This window comes from Rhamphochromis sp. 'chilingali', assembly GCF_963969265.1.
Source record: "Rhamphochromis sp. 'chilingali' genome assembly, chromosome: 13".
Classification (NCBI taxonomy): Eukaryota; Metazoa; Chordata; class Actinopteri; order Cichliformes; family Cichlidae; genus Rhamphochromis; species Rhamphochromis sp. 'chilingali'.
In genome coordinates, this window is record NC_137940.1 from 13455063 (window position 1) to 13479195 (window position 24133).

Sequence of the window (24133 nt, forward strand, 5' to 3'; positions counted from 1 at the left end):
CTCTGGGAGGCGCTACAGGAGCCTCTGGACTAAGACCACCAGGTACCGGAACAGCTTCTTCCCCACAGCTGTCAGACTCCTGAACTCTGCCTCCTGACATCTGACCCACATTAACACATGGACTGAACATACACACACAGACAATGGACAACTGTACCCTCAAACACACAATAATAACATGGACTGAACCACCACTCACAACCACTAGCACTTTATATAGCCTCTTAACTGCACTACTGTATAGTTCTGTGTAAATAATCATTCTGTACATACGATAATTTTTAATCCTACAACTGTTTCTAACTTGCATAGTTCACATTTCTGTATAACTGTATATCTCAGATTCTGTATAGTTTTTTTATTTCATATTTATATCCTGTTCATTGCCTGTACATAGCTTGTACTCAATACAGCCTGTACATATTTATAGTTATAGAATATTCACAACATACTCCATACCGTGTACATTATAACATACCATAATAGACCCATTTCTGTAATATACTTACATATCTATATTATTGCTAATATATATTGTAATATATCTATATCAATAAAGCACTTCTGGATGGATGCAAACTGCATTTCGTTGTCCTGTACCTGTGCATGTGCAATGACAATAAAGTTGAATTCTATTCTATTCTATTCTAAAATCCTTTCATTTGTAATTGGATGTTACTGAGCACTTTTATTTGTGTCTGTGTGATGCTCCCATAAAGTGTCACGTATCATCACTTCTTGGTCCAAAAATCAGCAGCAGTCTATGGTTATTGAAGACAGAGTCGTCTTGTTTGAATAAACTTTATTGTGCTGCCAGCGGACATAGTGCTCGCTCCACACCGCGGCTAATTGAGAAGCCAAGACATTGCCACGTCTCTCAGCAGGAAGTTTGAGCTCACGCTACGTACCAACCTGCGAGCTAAAGGGTTTTCTTAGCTGAATTTATTTCTCACTGGAACTGTGCAGTGTTAGAAAGTTCTGAAAGATCTTCATGGGTTCAGTGTTGTGAAGTTCTGCAGTAAACAGGGATGTAAAGCTTCAGTAAATGACATAAAAGGTTCAGGAGTCTCATAAAAGCCTTGTTTGCATGGAAGAGCCCATTTCTGCTCGCCGACACGCCACTGGGGATTTAGCAGGCGGGAAAAAATACGAGCTAATGCCCTCATCCAAGAGACAAAGATCCCAATAAAACTGTCAGGAGGTGTTCTACCTGTGCTGCAGGTGTGTGTGTGTGACGAGGTCACGCTTCACCATCATTACGTCATCTCTAAATCCTTTGATCCGACTGTGAACAGCTGATGCCTGGTCAGGCCTCAGAGGCATGCTGTGTGTGTGTGTGTGTGTGTGTGTGTGTGTGTGTGTGTGTGTGTGTGTGTGTGTGTGTGTGTGTGTGTGTGTGTGTGTGTGCACCAAATGTGCCAATATATCAAAGAGGCAGATGGTGCTGAAGCAGGAGGTACAAGACCCTGCCCACAACGCATGTGTGTGTGTGTTTGGGCACAGCAGGGCCCAGGAAACAAGAAGCACACTCCCAGCTAATCTGCTCCTCTAACATGTACAACACACTGTCCGTCTGTCTTCTGTGTGTGTGTGTGTGCGCGCAGCGTTAATGATGATCAAAAACATGAAATAACTGAAATGATGTGAAATCACATTAAATCAACTTTCTGCTGTCGGCTGAATCAGAGCTGAACTCTGATGAAACAGCAGTGAAATAAAGATCAATGTGTCTGCAGTAGAATTACAGCCAATATTACTATTGTTACCTTAAATATGTGGATATTTAAAGTAAAAACAAAGTTGTGTTAAGAAGTATTGATGCAGTCATCAGGGTCATGAATGTCAGGGTCATCTTTGAACTGTTCTTTTCCCAGAGTGGAATGATTGAAACAGCAGACATCTTTAATTACATTAAAAAAGAAGAATTGGTTTTATAAGTTTGGTTTTATGCTGAATTTTCTCTGGTCCACACAAAGCATACACACTTACATATTTGGTTAATTGTTCAGGGTTCAGGTCCGTGCACAGGAGAACGTGGACTTGGTGGAATTTTCTAGCAGCTCACCTGGACTGTGACAGCTACACTGTGGATAGTGATCCTGGTGTTTCAGCAGTTTCCAGCTCATGTCAGGTTAGAGCCTTGGTGGTTCCTGGGTTATCGTGAAACAGCAGAATGACAGTAAGGATCTTCTTCCAGACCTCAGCACAGCAGGCACACATTTGCGTAACTTTGTTGATAGTTTGAAGTGATGATCTTTAAAGCATTTATTGCTTATCCAACACGAAGGTCGTCTTGTTGCTACCTGGGTTTGTTTCAGAATAAACCCCGCCTGCCTTATTTCCCGACTGTTGCTCTGTTGTTAAGGTTCCCGTTCTGGGTCCTGCTGGACTTGCAGAGTTCAGAAGCACAAATTTAGAGCTGTTATTCAGCAGTGAGCAGCATAAAGTGAATACATCTGGGTCTAAGTGCACACACAGCCTAGAGTATGTTGATTGTGGTCATGCAGGAGAAAAGGAAGAAAAACAGTCTGATGTTTGTTGTGTGAGCTTTTCAAACGACGAGTGCAGCTAATTTAATCAGCACAGAGCCAGCATGGTGACAGTAAAGCAGCAGAGAGAGGAGAGGATCAAATGGCATGCACTTTGTTTAAATTTGTTCCCTTTTTATCACGAGGTGGAAATGTGAGACGCTCTGCTATCTCAAGCCACAGGAGATGCGTTGTTCTGAATGCTTCTCTTCATATCTCATGCTGTCCGACTTTAAGTTTTGGAAGCTGTGCTGCAGAGTTTGGTCCAGCAGGCTGAATGTAGAAACTTGTGTCTAATCGAGAGTACAAACCATCACCGAGGCACGGCACAGAGTACAAAGGCCTAAACTGTGGGGCTGTGCGATGCTTCACATTAATGTCGGACCCCCTGCCGGCAGCAGTGTTTTGTTCAGTGTGCCTCAGGCTTCTTCTTTCATATCAGTCAAAATCTGATTTATGCAAACGATGATGAAACCTGGTGCCATTTGGTGTTGTTTGACGACTGCCTGAATCCTGCTTCAGTGAACGACAACTATATGAAAAATGCTGTTAAGATGGTGAGATTCAGTCCTTTAAGTTTGCACAGTTTGCACAGTTTGCATGCTTTGTAACCAGTGGAGAACATTGTGTATTCACTGAAAGTTAACTGTGTTTGTCCAGGCAGCTGGAGCGTGGGCAGGTGATAAGCAGAAACACGGCAGTATTTCTTATGTTACAGAGGGGCCCGGGCGAGGACATGATAACTCCTGAAAGAGCGTCTTTGTCTGATAGTGGAGCGGAGTATCAAAGTGATGAACCTACAGAGAAACAAGACTTTTGTGTGCTGAAACCTTGAAAGCTTTAAGCTGTCAGGAGCAGGCGCACACACACACACACACACACACACACACACACACACACACACACACACACACACACACACACACACACAAAACTGTGTTTTTAGTAAGATTTTCATTTTGTGCTGCTGGCTCTGCTAAGGAGGCTGTATATTCACTTTTATTGGTTTGTGTCTTAGTTTGGAGGCTGTCAGACATCCATGTCTGACATACATAAAAGTTTCCTCGTTATGCATAAGGTCAGGGGAAAGAGTGCAACAGTACCCCTGACATTTGACCAGAAGGCTGGATTTCACATCTCATCCTGGAACGTTTTTGCATTTCGGGTAGACTCACTGCTTACTCAATTCTAACCAGCCAGTTTTTGTGTGGAACCAAAGAAAATGGTTTTGGTTAAAATGCACATTTTTACAACACTGATCACAGTTACAGCCAGACACAAGAGTGTGCTTATTGGGAACCTTTTATACCTTTTATCTATTATTATTTATTAATTTAACTTTATTTTTCCACTGAGATCAAAAGAGAGACTGAAGTATCACCAGTGTCCCGTCATCACCACCGTCCTCCTTCACTATTCTCTCTGCGCTCCATCAGTCGATGTGGCTCCTTTGGTTCCTCGGTACAGATATTCAGCAGGAGTTGTTTCTCATTGAGATCTGATCTGTTTCAGTGTTCCTGTAACTTTTTAACAGTATACTTTTATAATTATGATGAAACTAAAAACTATGTAGGCCTAACTGAGCCTAATAATTAGCTGGCATCGTTATCTGTTTCTCAAAAACAGCTTCCAAATGTGTGATGTGAGCGCAGTGAGGGCAGATATAGTCTCAGGATTTCCTTACTTTAAACATCAAAATATATAAATATCAAAGACTAGTAAACAGAAAAGACAAAGCTCGTCACTTGTTTCAACCAAGGGCAGGTAAAAACAATCGAATTCTGCCCTCCAGCCGTTGGTAATGAGTGGAACAACTTTTATTTTATTCACTGTCTCATCTCCTGTGTCTACACACCAACACTAAGTGCTGCTGTTACCTGTGCAGTGAAACGTCTGTTTGTTTGTGAAGAAGAAGACACTTGTGTTCATAACACAAGTGTGTTGTGGCGCTGATGTAAAACAATCATCCGCTCCTTTGGAAGAGGCACAATTAAATTTTTAAGTTAGGGGAGTTGTTTGTAATGAGTGTTCAATCTGAAGCACTGCCAGGTCTACAGAGCATGTGTATAACAATGTGTGTGATAATGACAACATCATCAGCGTTGAAGAGTATTTTCCCTGGAACGCCCTCCATGAGGCATTTATAAAAACAGAAAACAAGTCCTGGAGTTGAGCCCTGTGGAGAATCAAGGCATCTTTATTAAAGACTCGATATTCAAGAAGTAGAACAATCAAAAAAGAGGAAAAAGGAAAAGAACATGAAGGATGTGTCTATACCCTGCAGAGCACTCACCGCAGCTGGGATAGTTAGTGGAGGGTACAAAATCTTACACTTGATAAATCCACAATGACTTTTCTGAGCACAGCTTGAAATCCTGCGGCGACATCATTTCCCTGAATCGTCTCCCCCATGATGATCTCACAGCATCATCACTGCTACTTTTTCTCCATCAGTGTGCAGCATCCTGGAGGTCATCTACAGGGAGTGCAGAATTATTAGGCAAGTTGTATTTTTGAGGAATAAGTTTATTATTGAACAACAACCATGTTCTCAATGAACCCAAAATACTCATTAATATCAAAGCTGAATGTTTTTGGAAGTAGTTTTTAGTTTTAGCTATTTTAGGGGGATATCTGTGTGCAGGTGACTATTACTGTGCATAATTATTAGGCAACTTAACAAAAAACAAATATATACCCATTTCAATTATTTATTTTTACCAGTGAAACCAATATAACATCTCCACATTCACAAATACACATTTCTGACATTCAAAAACAAAACAAAAACAAATCAGGGACCAATATAGCCACCTTTCTTTGCAAGGACACTCAAAAGCCTGCCATCCATGGATTCTGTCAGTGTTTTGATCTGTTCACCATCAACATTGCGTGCAGCAGCAACCACAGCCTCCCAGACACTGTTCAGAGAGGTGTACTGTTTTCCCTCCTTGTAAATCTCACATTTGATGATGGACCACAGGTTCTCAATGGGGTTCAGATCAGGTGAACAAGGTGGCCATGTCATTAGTTTTTCTTCTTTTATACCCTTTCTTGCCAGCCACGCTGTGGAGTACTTGGACGCGTGTGATGGAGCATTGTCCTGCATGAAAATCATGTTTTTCTTGAAGGATGCAGACTTCTTCCTGTACCACTGCTTGAAGAAGGTGTCTTCCAGAAACTGGCAGTAGGACTGGGAGTTGAGCTTGACTCCATCCTCAACCCGAAAAGGCCCCACAAGCTCATCTTTGATGATACCAGCCCAAACCAGTACTCCACCTCCACCTTGCTGGCGTCTGAGTCGGACTGGAGCTCTCTGCCCTTTACCAATCCAGCCACGGGCCCATCCATCTGGCACATCAAGACTCACTCTCATTTCATCAGTCCATAAAACATTAGAAAAATCAGTCTTGAGATATTTCTTGGCCCACTCTTGACGTTTCAGCTTGTGTGTCATTAGACCACACCCCTTCTCATTACAGAGATGCACATCACCTAATATGCTTAATTGGTAGTAGGCTTTCGAGCATATATAGCTTGGAGTAAGACAACATGCATGAAAAGGATGATGTGGACAAAATACTCATTTGCCTAATAATTCTGCACTCCCTGTAGTACGATGCCTGTGCTTGTGCAGGCGTCATTCTAGCGATAAATACCTTCACCTTATTCGATCTGTAATGAGGTGTCAGACATATTAGTAATAGTGAGATTATCATGAGTGTAAAATCAACTGCTGTATGTGGCAGCGTGCACACCGTAAACAGAACGCATGGTGAGGAGCCGCTGGGCACGTGCAACGTTATTCTCTGAAACACACAACAGTGCTCAACCAATCAGAAGCAGAGGTTTAAAAATACTCCACAAAGCAAGCCAGGTTTTAGCTCAACTTTGTCCTCTCTGTCTCCTACCTTTTGCTTTTCATTTCCTTCTCTCGTTATTTATTTATGATTTTAAGATGAGAACTTGTTCTCGTGCATTTTCACGTTTTAACGGTTTGTTTTTCAACTTTTCCCATTTCACTCATGGTTGTTAAGTGTCACTCAGGAGGCATGGGGTCAATCGTATGAATATTAAGTACGTTCCTCCATCAGATTACCTTTAGTTTGAATGAATCTCATATTTCCCTGTGCCAAATCCTTGAGATGATGGCAGGTATAAATATTGATGTTTATGGTTCTGGCTGCTGTCGGCGTTGTTGTTCGCATAACATCCTAGCATGGTGCCGATGATTATACACCACAGTGACATGTTTAACAACCTCAGAGACACAGTGCGCTGCCTCCCTGCACAACACAAACACCCAGAGAGATGCCGTGTTCACAACAACACGTCCACAAACTCCACAAATAAACAGCACGCCCATATGTATGCTAATATTAGTAGGGAGAAAACTGTGATTTCACAGCTGAATAAATGATTTGCTTCCTATTTGATCTGTAAAATTTCTCCTCTATACTCAAGGGGTAGTTTTTATTTCTCTCCATCTGCTCATTGGCTTCCACTTATTCCTTGAGTTATTCCCTCAGTCTCTCAGCAAGCGAGTTATGCTTGGAAAGAGGGAAGAACCAAAAGATGGAGAGAGCAGAGGAGAAAGGGCTCGCTGAAGGAGAAGAGGATTTTTTTCCAAACTCTGTGTTATTGGAATGAAAAAGAGATGTTCCTAATGTGGGAAAATCCTCTGACATCTGTGCAGGCAGTGAGATGACACAGGCAGTTGAAATCTTTGACCTTATGCTTATTTGGTTATCTCTCCGTTACGAGCTAACAAACATGAAGCTTTACAAGCTAAGGACTCGATGACGCGATGAGTCAAGGATCCATCTGAAAGACCAAAAGTAGAAACGATTATTAAAAAGAAACAAAAAAGTCAAACTGCTGACAGTAAGATTAGTCTGCTGTACTGGCTGAGCTGCACTTGGAGAGATCATTAATCACTGAAAATTTGCTATTATCACTTCTGATTAGATTATCAGACTGAATATAAAAGATGTCTGTACTCCTGTGCCGCCATCCACATGTCAAAGAGGCCACGCCCCTAATAATGAAAACAGGTGAGTTTTCATTATTATCTCCTTGGTGGCCGCTTATCGGGGCCTGGAGCCTGGGGCTCGCTCGGGCCACTTCGGAGGTGGGGTGCCCCCGGCCTCTCGGCCTGGGGCTCGGTCACTCAGGCACGGCTGGCTGCCGGCGGAGCTCACGGGCGCGTCACTGCAACCCCCCCTGGCTTCTGCTCCGCGGCTGCTGAGTGAGCCCTCATCTGGGACTCTCCTCAGCTCTTTCTGGGACAGTGGCGCGGCTGCCCCTCTGTTGGTCTTCCTTGGTCTCTTGTGTTCTGGGGGCCTCTGGATGTCTGGAGTTTTGATCTCCTCCATACCTGCTTCATGCCCTGGAGGACGGGGCTGTGGCCCCCCCACACCCTCTAGCAGATCATTACATGAAGGAACCTTTTAAAAAACAAAACAAAAAAACAAGCGCGTCCATGCTCACAGGTGTACACACGGGTGATCACACCCACAAACTACACCCTTTTTGGCTCCTACCTCAAAGCACACTGTGTTCTGTTGATCTTATGTGCTGCACAATAATGTTTAATATTTAGTATTTACTGTCATATTCCCATATATCATTGTGATGTTGTTTATTCTATTACTCTTGTTCTCTTCTGCTTGTTTTCTTTTTTCTTTCTCAGCAGGTGATCCAGGTGATCGATATATGCATTTTTTTTCTGCTCATTCTGTTGGTTTTTGTTTTTTGCCCTTCTCCCCCGTCCCTCTTCTCAGCTGTTTCTCTTTCCCTCTTTCTTTCTCCCCTTCTTTCCCCCAGTCAAGTCTGTCCCGTATTCAGCAAGTGAAAATAAAAAAAACAATAAAAGGTGAATCAAATGGACCATTACGGCAAGGCTGGGATGGTCAATTTGGTAAAGTAAATCCGTTGGGCATCTTTCTTTGCCTTTAGACAACAATTCTGATGGCAAAAGAGCCAAACGGGACAGGCGGAAAAAAAAAAAAGAAAAAGAAAAAAAGAAAACAGGTGAGTTATAAAAACATTTGCAGTTGTGATGAAGGTGGAAAATACTTACAGAGGCTGCTGTAAAGTTTTACCATGGGAGTCTATAGGGACTGCATCACTGCTGCCTCTGCTGAATATTAGAAGAACTGCAGGTTTTAATGATTCGTGTTTGAGCCCTGGAGGCTGCAGATGTTGCTACTTTTATACGACAAAATTGACATCGGTAAGACCAAAGAAAGATCAAATTATGAATGAGAAACACAAATAATATTCTTTTAGATGCTTCTTTGCAAACAAATATTATACTATTATTATAGAGCGGGATAACATGCAGACCTCATGTATCAGTCTGTTGGAGAAGGAGCTCTAGTCTCTCTGTCTGTGCAGTGAGCGGCTCAGAGGGCGGTCAGGATACAATACAATACAATTTTATTTATATAGCACATTTAAAAAACCACAGGTATGCCAAAGTGCTTCACAGAATGAGTTAAGAGCAGTAATAAATACAAATATAAAATACAAATGAAATATACTAACAGGCGGGTGACATAACTAACCAATAATACACCAGGCATAGTAGGCACCAGTGAAGTCCACACAAAATGCTGAAGGTTAAAACATTATAAACATTAACAAAGTGATAAAGATAAGTTCCAGTACACTAAAAATGTGGGCTCTGGGAGGCGGGGAAAGCAAGGCTAAACAAATAAGTTTTTAATCGACATTTAAAAGATTGAATTGAATCAGACGCCCAAATAGCTAGGGGGAGGTTATTCCAGAGGTAGGGTGCGACAGCGGCGAATGCGCGGTCACCTCTGGTCTTTAGCCGAGATCTAGGTCGCACCAGGAGCATTTGGCCTGCTGATCTAAGCGCTCTCCCAGGGATATAAAAGCTGAGGAGATCCGTAAGATAGCTGGGCATGGTGTTATTTATGATTTTAAAAGTGAGCAATAAGATTTTGAAATCAATACGAAATTTAATAGGGAGCCAGTGCAGGTCGGAAAGAACTGAAGTAATAGACTCAAACCTGCCAGTTCCAGGTAAGAGACACGCAGCCGCATTTTGAACGAGCTGCAGTTTGTGAACAAGGGCAGAATGGAGACCACTATAAAGGGAATTACAATAATCTAACCTTGATGTAACAAAGGCATGGATAAGTTTCTCCAGGTCCTTACGTGGTATGTAGGGCTTGGCCTTAGAGATTAGACGTAGTTGATTGAAACTCGATTTAACTACGGAGGACACATGTTTGTCCAACTTGAAGGAACTGTCCAAGACAACACCCAGGTTCCTCACAGTGTCAGAAAGAGAGTCAGCAAAGGGCCCAAAAATACCAATTAGTTCAGCCCGAGAGAAGGGAGTATCAAAGATTACAATTTCAGTCTTCTTATCATTTAGAATGAGAGAATTGCTCAGTAGCCAGTTTTTAACTTCCATCCATACAATCAAAGAAGTGTTGCAATGACGATGTGACATCCTCAGCTAGTTCAAAATAGATTTGAATGTCATCCGCATAAAAGTGAAAAGAAAAGTTGTATTTATCAAAGATTCGGCCCAAGGGTAACAAGTATAAAGAGAACAGCATGGGACCCAGCATAGACCCCTGGAGGACACCAGAGGTAACAGGGGCAATGGAGGAGGCGTAGGTACCCAATGGTGACAGAAAAGGACCTTTCTGAGGTCTTAAACCAGCTAAGGTTTCAGATCATAGGATGATCTATGATGGAGAACAGTTTGTTCAGTAACCTCCTCGACACGCAGCACAGGTCCTCAGAACCTGGGGCTGATGCCGTTAGGACCTCCTGCCCTGCTCTGGTGTAGTTTCTCCAGCTGTTGCCTGCCCACAGCCAAGCAGGGGTGTGATCCACAGAGTTCACATGGGAGGACAAAAACCAGTGAAAGTGTGGAGGCAGCAGAGGTCTGTGAACTAAACCTGTTGAAATCATTCAGCCCCTTTGATCTCCAACCCTCTCCAGGCTGCCCGCTGCCTCCTGTACCAGTTCTTGCAGTCCTTGCAGTCCTTCACCTTCATCCTTAAGCTGTGCTCCTCAGGTTGTTCCCATCTCCAGACCTGAAGACATTCTTCATTTTGTCGCATTAAATCCGTCTTTTACGTCACTGACACAAGACAGGCGCCAATTATCAGCGCCGGAGAAGCGCCTGAGAAGACATCGCGAACGCTTCCTGGTCATCCAGTGTAGATGTTAGTGAAACTGTTGGGAAGACAACGTTGGAGAAATGTGAACATTTTATTTGTACTGTATAATCTGCAGATTCTGACAGAAATCTGCAACTATCCTTTGAAGCACCACTCCTCTCTAAAACAGCAATAATGATAATTATTAGGTTATCTACATTATTATGTAAATAACAAAATAACTTAAACGTAAAGTCCGAAGTCTTTATATTAAGGGCCATCAGTCAAATAATATTGTTTGGTCTGGGTCTAAACAGAGCACGTTGTGTGTGACATCTTTTGCGCATGCGGGCCGCTTTGAGCGTTCACACTAGAGCACGTTTGCTGTCACATTTTATTTGTAGTGTGAACAAGCAGACAAAAAAATCGGATTTGATCAAAAAATCGGAATTGAGCATTAAGACCTGCAGTGTGAACGTAGCCTTACAATCCGATTTTACTGTTCTCAAAGCAGGACACATTCCCACGGCTGGTGCAATGTTGTGTTCACAGGATTTGATGTGTGATACAATCGAACTGTTACCACATGTCCTCCCCATGTGGGCCTCAGCCTCATCTGGATAAAGGCTGTCATTTAACAAGAGGTAAATACTTCAGTGTCAGTGGGAGTAGATTATCATCAGATCTGCTCGGGGGAGGGGGACGGTGGTGGTGGGGTGTATGCATTAGCAGCGTTTGCTCTGTTTCCTCTGGCGGAACAGCTGACTGCTGGTAAAAAGCTGATGGTGCTGGTGATGTTCTGGTTAAGCTCACCAGTAAAGGCAAACACACTCTGATCTAAAAGTCAAGTTTCATGTTTAACACTGAGATTTCTAACAAATGCTGTGAGCATGTGTGAGCCTCATCAGGCAGCCCAGCAAGGTGGGAACAAACGGGGGTGCAGGGTCCGGGGGGGGGGGGGGGGGGGGGGTTACTGTTTCACAACATGAGAGAGTGGGGGAGGCAATGGAAACCTGAGACACACGTCAGGGTCGCTGAAAGCTTTTCCTCTGTGTGTGTGTGTGTGGGTGTGTGTAAGGAGTTCACACACACCCACACACTGATTTCCACAGTGAAAAAAACCTCCAGGAGATTGAAAGACAAGGCTGATGGCAGGAATGCTGGTATCACTCTGATCGCTGTGTCTCATGAGAGTTCACAGATGAATACCTCAGGAACTCAAACACACTGAAGCATCAGTGCACCCAGCGGCAGAGCTCCAGAGGAGAAACGTGGACTCGATGTCAACTGGTCAGGGCGGCCTCGAAGCTTGTCCCTGTGTTTGACCGAGCAAACACTGTGTGAGGGTGTGTGTGAGAGAGATATACAAGTTAGACTGACACCCCTCCTCCCAGCTCCTGTCCTTCTCCCGACCCTGGATTTCCTGTCACCTGTGTGAGGAGAGAGAGAGCCGGAGTGAGCTTGTTGACAGATGCGTTGACAGGTTTCGGGTGGGGTCAGCTGAGGACAGTTGGAGGCCCTGCAGCCTCGCTCCATCCCTGCACCTGCAGGCCGGTTTTGGCCAGTGTGTTTGTGGCAACGGGTTTCCTTTCACTACTCACCGATCTGGAGGCAACAGCGAGGAACTGAACCTATGAACTCGGAGCTGTCCCAGAGATCACGCCGATGAGTCTTTCATAACACGACAGTTTAACCCACGGCTGCAGCACGAGATTCACTGAAGTAATTTACAAACCAATTTTATTCATTCATCTGCTCATCTACTCCGATAAATTCATAGGTTAACAGTGTAAACCAAACATATGTATGGTTTACACTGCTTACACTGGACATGGTGATGGAGTATGGTCACACACACACACACACATTACATCGAGTGTGTGTATTGTTGCTACTAAACAACAAATGACTGAGACAAGCCTGAGACACTGAGCTCATTCTGTGGATGAACACACACACACACACACACACACACACACACACACACACACACACACACACACACACACACACAGGCTCAGCTGTGTTTTTTCAGTGCGTTTCCAGAGGATCAAAGGTTTAGAGTCAAACTGCACTCAGAAAATCTTTCACAGATTAAAGTGAATCTGAGTAATTGCAGTGGGACTAAACGTTACGACGGTGTTGGGGCCACATTAAGGAGAACACATGAGGAGGAAACGACTTCAATTTTAGTCTCTTTGACTTTTCTCTGAAACGTTTTCTTTAGATGTGAAAAAAAGGACCTCTCCCTCATTCCCAGCATTTCATCTTTGTTATTTTTTTTTAGAAGAATTCCTTCATTTTCCCTTAATGTGGACCTAATCTTCTATTTTAAACGGGCAGTTAAAAATAATGTCGAATGTATAGAAAAAAAGCAAAGCATGCAAAACCAAATAAAGAATAGTCAATAAGCAAAAGTGTCACTCCATGAAAAATTAGCCTGAGCTCCCCAGAATCAGCTGATTTTCATATACAGCTTTAAATGTTTCATTTACCTTCATACTATGAGCACACACAGACGGGTGTCAACTGAGAAACAGCTTTAATACTGTGAAGCCACTAAAGCTTAGTGGGACAAGTCAACAACGGGAGACCATATATCCCAAAGATAATGAGGGACATGGGAACAGGTGGGGAAAACAGCTACAAACACAAGAAGAAACGCTTACCAAAATAAAACAGGAAGAGACACAACGGAACACAAAAAGACAAAAAGACAAAGGTGAAGACTGAAAAGACAGAAATGAGGGAGGCGGGAAAAAAGCCACAAACCAGACTGAAACCAGGAGCAGAAGCTGAAATACAAACGACACAAACCAGGGCCTGCTGTAAGAAAACAGTCACAGGGACAGCTGAACATTCAGTGCTGCACTTTGTAGACGCTCCCTGCAAACAGTCCAGAGGTGTTAGTGGATATGAGAGGATGGGGTATGAGTTTTCACCCCAGAATTTTAAATTTGTGCATTTATTCCCAAAAAAAGAAGCCATGATGATTTTTTTCTTGTAAGCTTGCTTGTTTTTTTTTCATGAAAGTGTCTTTTTTCACAATAATCTGTTGTTTTAAAATAATAATAATAATAATTTAGCCTTTTTTTCATGTAAATTTCACTTTTTTTCAAAATAAAAGCCACTAAGACTCACATTAACACATTAAAGTTTTGGTGTTTGGGGCTAGGACACAGGCTTATTTTAAAATGAATGTGTGGATGTCAACATGCTGGAGTGCAGAGACGTGAGTCTCTGTTAAATATGTGTCCCTCTCTTTCTGTATCTAAATCAGTCAGACACTCTCATCGCTGATCCAGAGCCTGAAAAATTTTTTTTACACATATTTTAGTCATGAAACATGAAACTTCAGACATGTTGACACTGCTGTGTGATTGAGTGAATGCGTGTTTCTGTGCAGAGGCGTCAGTATGCACGGGTCAATACAGTAGCTCTGAAAACGAATGTCACTCCACTCCTGGCAGACACGTTGATATGGTAAATATTGGAGGAAAGGCAAATGATGCATGTTCTACACCAACAGCCTGCAGAAGTGTGAACTCCACCAAAATGTGTCTGCTTAACCTCAAATGACTTGATCTGTCACACTGGTGGAACGTAAACAGGGACAAAATAGTAAAGGTGACTCTGACCAATGGTACAGACAGCAGATGAGTTTAATAAAAAGGTCATAAAAATGCTTTGTTCATGTAAAAGTTAAAAACATTTCTGGCCCAGTTTGGTCTGATATCCTCGATAAATATGGCTGAAAACATCTGCATCTGTAAAGACATTCCTGCTGTCTAATGTCTGACGGTTTAGTTTACATTAAAAGTTAGAGTTACAGTTACAGTTAGAGTTTAACACAAGATTCATGTTCCACCTACAGGACATTGACTTTATGATTACATATGACTTCGATATACTGCATCAATGAACTTAATACTTGACAAAACATGACAAAAAATGGGTGGGACCAGAGATGGGCAGTAACGCGTTACTGTAATCCGATTACTTTTTTCAAGTAACGAGTAAAGTAAGGGATTACTATTGCAAAAACGGTAATTAGATCACCGTTACTTTCCCGTAAGCCTGCAGATCAACAATGGATAATATATTGAGTGCGGCAGATAGTATGAGCGTGCAGCGTTTAAAGCGTGGAAGTACTGACCTTACTTTGAGTTTGATTCCATAAAAAGTGACAAAAACATTAGCGTCCATCGTGCGTGGGAAGAAAACTTCTTTTTGCAGCGAAAAAAACCGCTAAACTTCCGAGCAAGCACCGAGTGCGCTACGACGTAATGGGAAACTCACAGAGAAACTCGCAGATTCTTTAACTGACCGCGGCACACCTGCACCAGGGCAAACCTCCGCCTGCCCCACTCCTGCTTTACAGGTGAAAATAGAGCAACGGGACCGCTGAGTCTTTGACTTTATTTATTTTCTGCTGTTTTACTTGCATCTATTTGAAAGACTGAGTGTAAGCACAAAAAAATATTTTATTTTATGTGCTGGAATGTGCAGAAAATAGGTTTAAATGTTAAACAAATTTCTTCCAGTCAGAGAATGTTGCATATAATAAAATTTTTGCTTGATGCATAAAGTTAAAAGATTAAAACTAATAAAACAGGTTTTAAAAAGAGACTTTTCCATTTGATTACATTTTGTATGATGGATTATGCAGAAAAAGTAGAATTGGGCTGAAAGATCTATCGCTTTATCACCTCTTCAGGTTGTAAATCGTGTTTTTAAAAAGTAACTAAGTAATTAAGTAATTACTTTTGAAAATAAGTAATCAGTAAAGTACATATATATATAGATAGATAGATAGATAGATAGATAGATAGATAGATAGATAGATAGATAGATAGATAGATAGATAGATAGATAGATAGATAGATAGATAGATAGATAGATATACACACACTAACTACACAAGATCTGTGCTAAGCGTTGCAAATCTGCAAAACAGAATTGTTAACGTATTAATTTTAATTTCAATTCAGGTTTGATTTTTTTTTTGTGCGCAACGCAGATTTTCTGTGCAGAGACCGTGCCAGCAGTGTGCAATTGCGCATGTGCGCAGCTTAGAGGGAACATTGGTGGGACCTGAGATAAACTCCTCTAAACTGCCAGGATGCTGTTGATGAAATACGGTAGGAAATACATTAGATGTTACCCAGGCAACAGGTACAAGTGACCAGCTTCAAAAAGATGTGCAGTGAGCCAGAGCAGACGCCCGCGCTACACTGTTACAGGGCAGGCTCAGGGATGGGCTGTTGTAAAGGCCGAGTGGGTTTTCCATCAGTGCACCAAACAGAACTGGAGATGGTGTCTTAAATGTGGCCATGAGTGATGAGGCTGTGATACTGATACTTGTGTCGGGATGAATATGTAAACGTTAAAGTGGTGGACTGAACAGCGTGAGATGGCAGCGGGATGCATAAGGTGGATCTGAGCTTTCATTTCCTCCAGGCTCTCCTGCCCTCTGTCCAGCTTCACCTGCTGCCAGTGGCTTCCTGCCCACCTTCTGTTGGTGTTTATTTCTAGCTCAGACCTCCTCCCTCCTTTTCTCCTCTGTTCATCTGTCTTCCTTGCCTTTCCTCCCCCTCGTCGCCCCCTCCATCTCCACCTTCACCTCTTCGTAGTTCACATTTTCGATCTCATTCATTTTGTCCCTCTGTCACCAGCCCTTTCTCCCCTCTGTGACCTGTTTTCCATTCTCTCTTTGCTTTCTAACTCCCTGCTCACATTTCTCACTGTCACTCTTTCCTCATTGGCATTTGTTCCACACATTGTTTACCTTCCTCCCCCTGCTGCCATCTTTTTTTTCATTTCTCTATCTCACCTTTGACGCTCTTTTTTCTCCTTCTCCAACTTTATCCTCTGTTACCTCATTGCTTCTGTGTTTCTTCAGTCTGTCCAACCTTGGCCTGGAAATCCTGGACATGGCCCCGGGGAAACTTCTGCTCACCTTCTGATGCAGCACTAAAGCGAGGACAGTAGTACAAAGCTCTGTATATACATATACATGTATATGCGCACCAATAGTGAGCAACACTAACTTAAATTAGCCCAAACAATTTAGTCTATTAATCACTAATATCAGCATAGAACCGGCACAGCACAGACTGGAACACAGACTTCAGTTAAAATTTGTTTTATTTATATAGCGCCAAATCACAACAAAAGTCGCCTCAAGGTGCTTTATATTGTACAGTAGATACAGAGAAAAACCCAACACCAATTCTCAACACCAATGAACCCAATTCAGGGAATTTAAAATAGAAAGTAGCTCGTCCACAGAAGGACTGGTAGCTCCCCTTACGATAAGGGTTCAGATCGCGCGAACAGGTGTGAAATGTGTGTGTTTAGTTAGTTTGTTTGTTTGCTTGTTTTAATCAATTTTAAATCATGCTTTTTATTTGCTTTTGTTTCTAATGTCTCTGTAAAGCACTTTGAATCACCTTGTTGTTGAATTGTGCTATACAAATAAATTTGCCTTGCCTTGCCTTGCCAACAATCATATGACCCCCTATGAGCAAGCACTTTGGCGACAGTGGGAAGGAAAAACTCCCTTTTAACAGGAAGAAACCTCCAGCAGAACCAGGCTCAGGGAGGGGCGGCCATCTGCTGCGACCGGTTGGGGTGAGAGAAGGAAAACAGGATAAAAGACATGCTGTGGAAGAGAGACAGAGATTAATAACAGATATGATTCAATGCAGAGAGGTCTATTAATACATAGTGAGTGAGAAAGGTGACTGGAAAGGAAAAACTCAATGCATCATGGGAATCCCCGGCAGCCTACGTCTATTGCAGCATAACTAAGGGAGGATTCAGGGTCACCTGGTCCAGCCCTAACTATATGCTTTAGCAAAAAGGGGAGTTTTAAGCCAAAGCTTGAAAGTAGAGATAGTGATCTGGCATCAAGCTGGCACTTCCGACTGACTGGTGTCATGGCAGAGTGTATTGTCAACCAGATGTGGGCCAGGTCTGGCAATGATGCATTATTTATGCTCCTATTTAACTATTTCAGTTAGAAGACCCAAATGCCATGTTGCAATACTATACTGCTATGGTAGCCAACGTTTCAAATGCATGTTTGACAGGTTTGTGAGTGTACACTTTATCCAAAACCTAGTGAGGGTTTACTCATCTTTGCCAGTGGGTGGCTGTAGCTCAGGTGGTAGAGCAGGTCACCTACTGATCGGAAGGTTAGTGGTTTGATCCAAGGCTTCTCCAGTCTGCATGTTGTGTGTGTGAATGTAGTTAGGAAGCACTCAGTTAAGAGAAAGTGTGTGACTGGGTGAATGTGGCATGTTCTATAGAGTACTTTGAGTAATTTGGGAGAGTTGAAAAATGCTATATATGAATCAGTCCATTCACTGACTAAACAGAGTTTTGTCATGCTACTTTTGCACTATTATGCACATGTTGTTATCACATGGCTTAATTAAGGTACACATTAGGCTGACATCTGGGGCCAGAGCTGAAACTGTTCGGGGCCAGAGCTGAAACTGTTCTCGGCCAGCACAGGGCCAGCAGTGTGTCTGCAACTGACCCGTGGTTGCACACAACTTACACATAGTCCACATACCGCAAAGAATGACGGCCTTTTGGTGGTCCAGATCTGGTTTGCCAGAGGTAATCCACACATGGGCCAGCACAGGACCACCAGTGTGTCTGCAACTGGCCTTGTGCTGGCCCATGTCTGAGCCACATTTGGCAAACCAGATCTGGGCCACCAAAGGGCCATCATTCTTTGCAGTATGTGGGCCATGTGTAAGCACATTGTGTGGGCCATACCAATTTTACTATGTGGGACATTAATAAAGAGAACACAACAATAAATTGGATCTAAACCAGCAGGCTGAGAGTGAAGTGCTCTGTTGGGGTGATACAGTGATTATGAGGTCATGGTCAAGATGGGATTATTATAAGAGCTTGAATGTGAAGAGAAGGATTTTAAATTTGATTCTGCATTTAACAGAGAGCCAGCTAGCTTAGCTACACCGCCTGTGTAGATGGCGTTGTCACATGAACTTTCTCATCGTTGTAGCTGTACACGCCAGGCGCTCAGGCGCCAAAGCATGCAGCAATGTTTTATTCTGGTCTCAGAATGGCTCAGTACTTCTGTTTGCTCTCCATCCACCCATTCTCTTCTGCTTAAGGGTCGTGGAGCCCATGCAATCTGCCATATGGTAGCTGTTTGTTCTGCTTACCTGAAATGATTTCTGTCACAGTCACATCTTTTCCTTCGGAGAGACGAATTATAGCAAACAAACTGCATAAAGCACAGGTTTATTTGGCTCACACAATGATCCCTCTTTGTGACTTCTCCTTCCAACTATTTTGACTTCAAAAAGAAAACTACAGAGGATCATTATTGCTGATAGTGTTATCATTACTGTATTATACCTCTCTGTAATAAGTTGTACTAGAGTCGACCTGTGCTGACAGATAAGTGTGATTTGTGTCCCTCACAGGCCACGGTAAGCCCTTTTCCATTTTTCAGAGTTTATATGACAGGAGAGACTTAATACGTCTTTATTCAGTCATGTAGCACAGAGCAGATACCACCCCCACAGCCCTGATTGTTCTCTGTTTCATTTCCAGCCATTAATGGCCCGGGGCCAGACGTTTGAATCTGTATGCACTCAGATTATTTGTAGTGTTTGCACAGCAGTAACACAAAGCCCGCCGATTCTCTGCTCCAACTGAAGACCACAATGACTCAACTGTTAGTCTCACCCACCACTATCAGCAAGGCAACAGAGTCACAGTCAACTTTGTTAGTTTTGTAGTAACAAGAAGGAATCGGTGGTAAAACTAAATTAAATGCTGAGCCATGAAAAAGAAAATAATTAGATGTTATAAACATTCTAAAAGCCTATTTACACAATTGCAGTCTATGTACTTTACAGTGCAACAAGAGGGATGCAGAGGACTTCTGCTTACAGTCAATCAGACAACTAATAACAGCTGTAGTATGAATCTGTCATAATTCAGTGAAATTTGCTGAGCAGCTAACTATTCATCAGGATATCAGAATATTTGGTTATGATTGTCAGGCTCACGTGCAGCCCTGTGTCACATTACAGCTTTATCATGTGGAAGGAGTGGAGCTGCACAACAGTTTAAACATAATTTTGTGTTTTGCAAAAATATTGTACTAAAGTAAAATATGTAATCCTGCTTATACAGTTCCAATTGAAAGTTTAAGACCACTTGAAAAATGGCAAAAAACATAATTTGCATGGTTGGATCTTAACAAGGTTCAAAGTAGAGCTTCAATATGCAACAAGAAGAAATGGGAGTGACACAGAACATTTTTTGAGCATGCAGTTTAATGAAAACAACACTTAAACTACAACAGATTTTACAGCTGATCAAAAGTTTAGGACCACACTGCCAAAAAAACCCCTGTAAACCCCCCAAAACAGAAATCAAAGTTCCAAACATGAACTCAGTAATGAGTAGCTCCACCGTTACTGTTCCCAAAGTTGTTGATGCAAGCATTGTCATGAGGTGAGTGGGAACATTTCTCTAAATGGTGAAGACGGCCGCATGAAGGGCATCTACTGTTTGGAACTGTTGTCCATTTTTGTAAACGTCCCTTGCCATCCATCCCCAAATGTTCTCAATTGAATTTAGTCAGGGGAACAAGCAGGATGGTCCAAAAGAGTGATATTATTGACATGGAAGAAGTCTTTTGTCCTGCGGGCATTGTGTACTGTAGCGTTGTCCTGCTGAAAAACCCAGAGGTTACCACACAGGTGAGGGTCATGAGGACATGCTCTCTGCAACATCTGGACATAGCCAGGGGCCGTTTGATTCCCCTGCACCTCCTGAAGCTCCATTGTTCCACTGAAGGAAAAAGCACCTGTAAAATGTTCTCATTATGTAAAAATCAAACACATTATTGGATTTTTATTACCCATGTATTGCTGGGCAGCTTGAACTATATTACTGTTATTTATCACAAACAATGATGGTTTAGGCAACAAAGGACTCTTTGACTCTGCTCACATTAGATCTCTGGTTCACTCTTGTTTTATTCACTTTTTACCAAGCTGAGTTCCTCTGTGTCAGGCTCTGAGGTGGAGATTATTATTGGTGCCTTTATTTCATCACATCTGGATTATAGTTAATCACTGTGTTGTCTTTACCAACCTCCCAGGTTGTTCAGAGTGCTCACATTCAGACTTGCTGCCCATCAACCCATCAAGCCCACTTTAAGATTCTGCTATCGACTTTCAGACCTCTGCATGGACAATCACCAGAGTACATCAATGAGCTTTTACATCCAAACCTCCTCAGCAGGTCACTGAGGTCACGTGATCAGTGTCTCAGATCTGTGGATTAAACAGAAAGTGTTATCGAAATGTTTTACTGAATTCTGGGTTTGGCTGAAGGTCTGTGAGCTCTGACCTCAGATTTGTTTTTACCCTTCAGGAAAAATCATATTTGCAATAAGAGAAATGTTAAAAATGAAGAGACTGGATGTACAGGATCAGAAACACACACATATGCACTCACCACAGAGGCTCAGTGCTGGCTGAGGCCCAAAGGCCTGAACCCACAGGCAAAGAAAGGGGGGGCAGCCCACGATCTGGGCACATGGAGGGTGTGTGTGTGTGTTGCACTGACAGAGAGGAGGGACAGTGCAAGAAGTGGGTGGAGATGAGATCCTGAGGGAGTGCTGAGGTGTGTGTCTGGTGCAGATCCTCTGAAGGCGCTCAGGCTGAGACTCACTCCTGTAACTCTGCATGTTTGTACACTCGTCTTCTTTTTCTCATGAACTTTGCACCAAACTGTGATGGGAGGACGACGGCTGTCGCCGTGCGAGCAAAGGATTTCTTTTAAAGTTTCCGAAGCGTGACGGGAGAGGAGAAAGAGGAATTCCTGGAAAAGACGTCTAACTGGACGTCAGGTAAGGTTTCCACGCTGCTTGCTGTTTATTGTGAAGAATAATACCACTATTTAGCACCTCAGTGTCACAAAACAGTAGCCAGGAGGAGCTTTAAACAGGACAGAGGAGCTGAAAACTACATGAAGCTCACATGTGAGAAAAGTTCAGTTTTTGCTTCAGTTTTAAAGCACATGTAGGTTTTCTCCGAGGGCAGCATCTCTCCTTGGGAGGATATCTGAGGTTTAACACAGAGAATAAATGACACGTTTTAGAAAAGAGATGAAAGTGTGAGTGTGTGAAGTGTGTGATCTGACAGGTTTCGCTCCGAGCGTTTGTATGGGAGGAGAGTGAAGGAGCACATGTCAGCGCATGCAGGCTGACGTCCTGAGCTTCAGCCAAAGTTTCTCGGCCTTGTCTTCATATTTGTCCTCAAGCTGATTTACTGTATGAGCAGTTAAATCAGCCTCTGCAGTGCGCTAATAATTTGATGGTTTTGAAATAAGGGTTAGAAGGCGCTGAGGTGCTCCCGTATCCGCCTGCAGGGTCTGCCTGCAAACTGAGTCATGGTGTTTGAAACCGATGGAGGCGAGATAACCTTTAAGGACAAAAACACATAACTTCTCTAAAAGCACACTTTCCCTTTTGCCCTGAACCTGGCTTGACCTCACAGAGTCTGTGTTGTGTCCAGTTGTAATTTGGCTGCCGTGACCCTGGAGAACAGCTGTATCTCCTTCTTGTTCTTCTTCTTCTTTTGTTCGATGCCTTAGCGGATTTGGAACAGCAGCTTGTCTGCCCGTTCTCTGGTCGGCATGTTTGACTTGGTAAGGATTTTACCCTGGACACACCTGGAGCCAGGCCGGCACATGCTGTATGTTAGCTGGTGATCCCGTCAGAGGTGGAGTAACCAGATGCCACATCTCTGATGGGATGTAATAGATTTACTAGAAATCTAGTAAATGGAGTTTCGTGTTTTTTAGGAGTGGATGTTCTGCTGGTATTTCAAAGCCAAGCGCTCCGTCTGGACCAATGGGTCATTTCTCCAGGGCCATTTAATGACAGCGTTGATAACACGGTTGTAATGACTTGTTGAGATAAAGACGTAGCTGGAAGGGTGGCTGAAACTACCCGCCATAAATGAGAGATGGATGGTTAGCTGGGAGCTATTAGTCCAGCCTGCTGGGCTCTTGATGGGACTGAGCTAATGTCTCACAGAAGATTACACAGGATCAAAAACCAGTGCTGAGAGGGCAAAATGAGGTTACATGCACCCTGATTCAAACACACACATGCCTACCAGAGCAGCGACACACTTCTCCTCCTCTTCCTCACCGAGTCCGAACGAGCCTGATTGACTGATAGCTGCTGCCTGTTAGCATCCTGTGGAACTTCTGTAAATACAGTGCTGTGAGGCAAGAGTGACCCTGTGTGATTTAAACAGTCCCGCAACCTCACATCACATGACTCATACCTTCACACAGTGGCTTTGTACCTGTTCAGGTGATCTGTTTTGGTAAACGCTGGGTGCAAAGGGGTTAAAAATGTCTCTCACAGCCACTGTATCAGAATCAGAAAGGGGGTTTATTGCCAAATGTTGAGCAGGTTTACAACATTAGGAAATTGCTGCGGTAACACACACACACACACACACACACACACACACACACACACACACACACACACACACACACACACACACACACACACATATCTGTGACGTGAGAGTTTTTATGAGGGCCTTCAGTGGTGCAGCGCCACATCTCTCACAGATGCTCCACCAGTAAAAGCTTTGATTGTAAAACAGAGCTCGAACAGAGTTTAACAGCAGCATGTAAAAGCTGTGGCTGTCGGGCGTGGGTGGGAGGGGAGCTGCTCCTAAACAAGGAAAAATGTCTTATTTTGATCACAGATGTCGTTAGTCTGCAGACGGAAAAGGACATGAAGGAAAAACGTGTGATTGTACAACGCTGCAGTAACGTTCAGTTTAAAGGAAAAAAAACAGGTTAGTGTACTTGGGGCAGATTTTTAAGATAAGATAAGATAAGATAACCTTTATTAGTCCCACACGTGGGAAATTTGTTTTGTCACAGCAGGAAGTGGACAGTGCAAAAGTTATGACGCAAAAATTAGAATACAATAAGAATAAATACAGTACACAGCTGTACAGAATAGAATAAAATAATATACTATATACAGTAGAATAAAATAGAATAAAAATATACAATAAGATAAAAATAGAATACGAATGCTATATACAACTGAGTAAAAATACAACGATGCCAGAAAAGATTATTGCACTTAGTGTTATTTCACATGTGTGGATGTGTGTGTTTGTTCAGTTAAAGTCTTTGTTGTGGAGTCTGACAGCAGTGGGGAGGAAAGACCTGCGAAATCTCTCCGTCCCACACCGTGGGTGCCGCAGTCTCCCACTGAAGGAGCTGCTCAGTGCTGTCACAGTCTGCTGCATGGGGTGGGAGACGTTGTCCAACAGGGATGACAGCTTAGCCGCCGTTCTCCTGTCACTCACCACCTCCACTGGGTCCAGAGGGCATCCTAGAACA

General features: G+C 42.9%; 1 protein-coding gene across 2 annotated transcripts in view; it reads left to right on the forward strand.

Annotated features, from left to right (window-relative positions):
* The first annotated feature begins 21365 nt into the window (after positions 1-21365).
* Positions 21366-24133, forward strand: part of fat2 (FAT atypical cadherin 2) — a 101466-nt gene continuing 98698 nt past the window's right edge. For both annotated transcript variants that reach the window (XM_080901632.1, XM_080901631.1), the window contains exon 1: positions 21366-21596. The gene's annotated coding sequence lies outside the window, so the exon portion shown is untranslated. The remainder of the gene's footprint in view (positions 21597-24133) is intronic.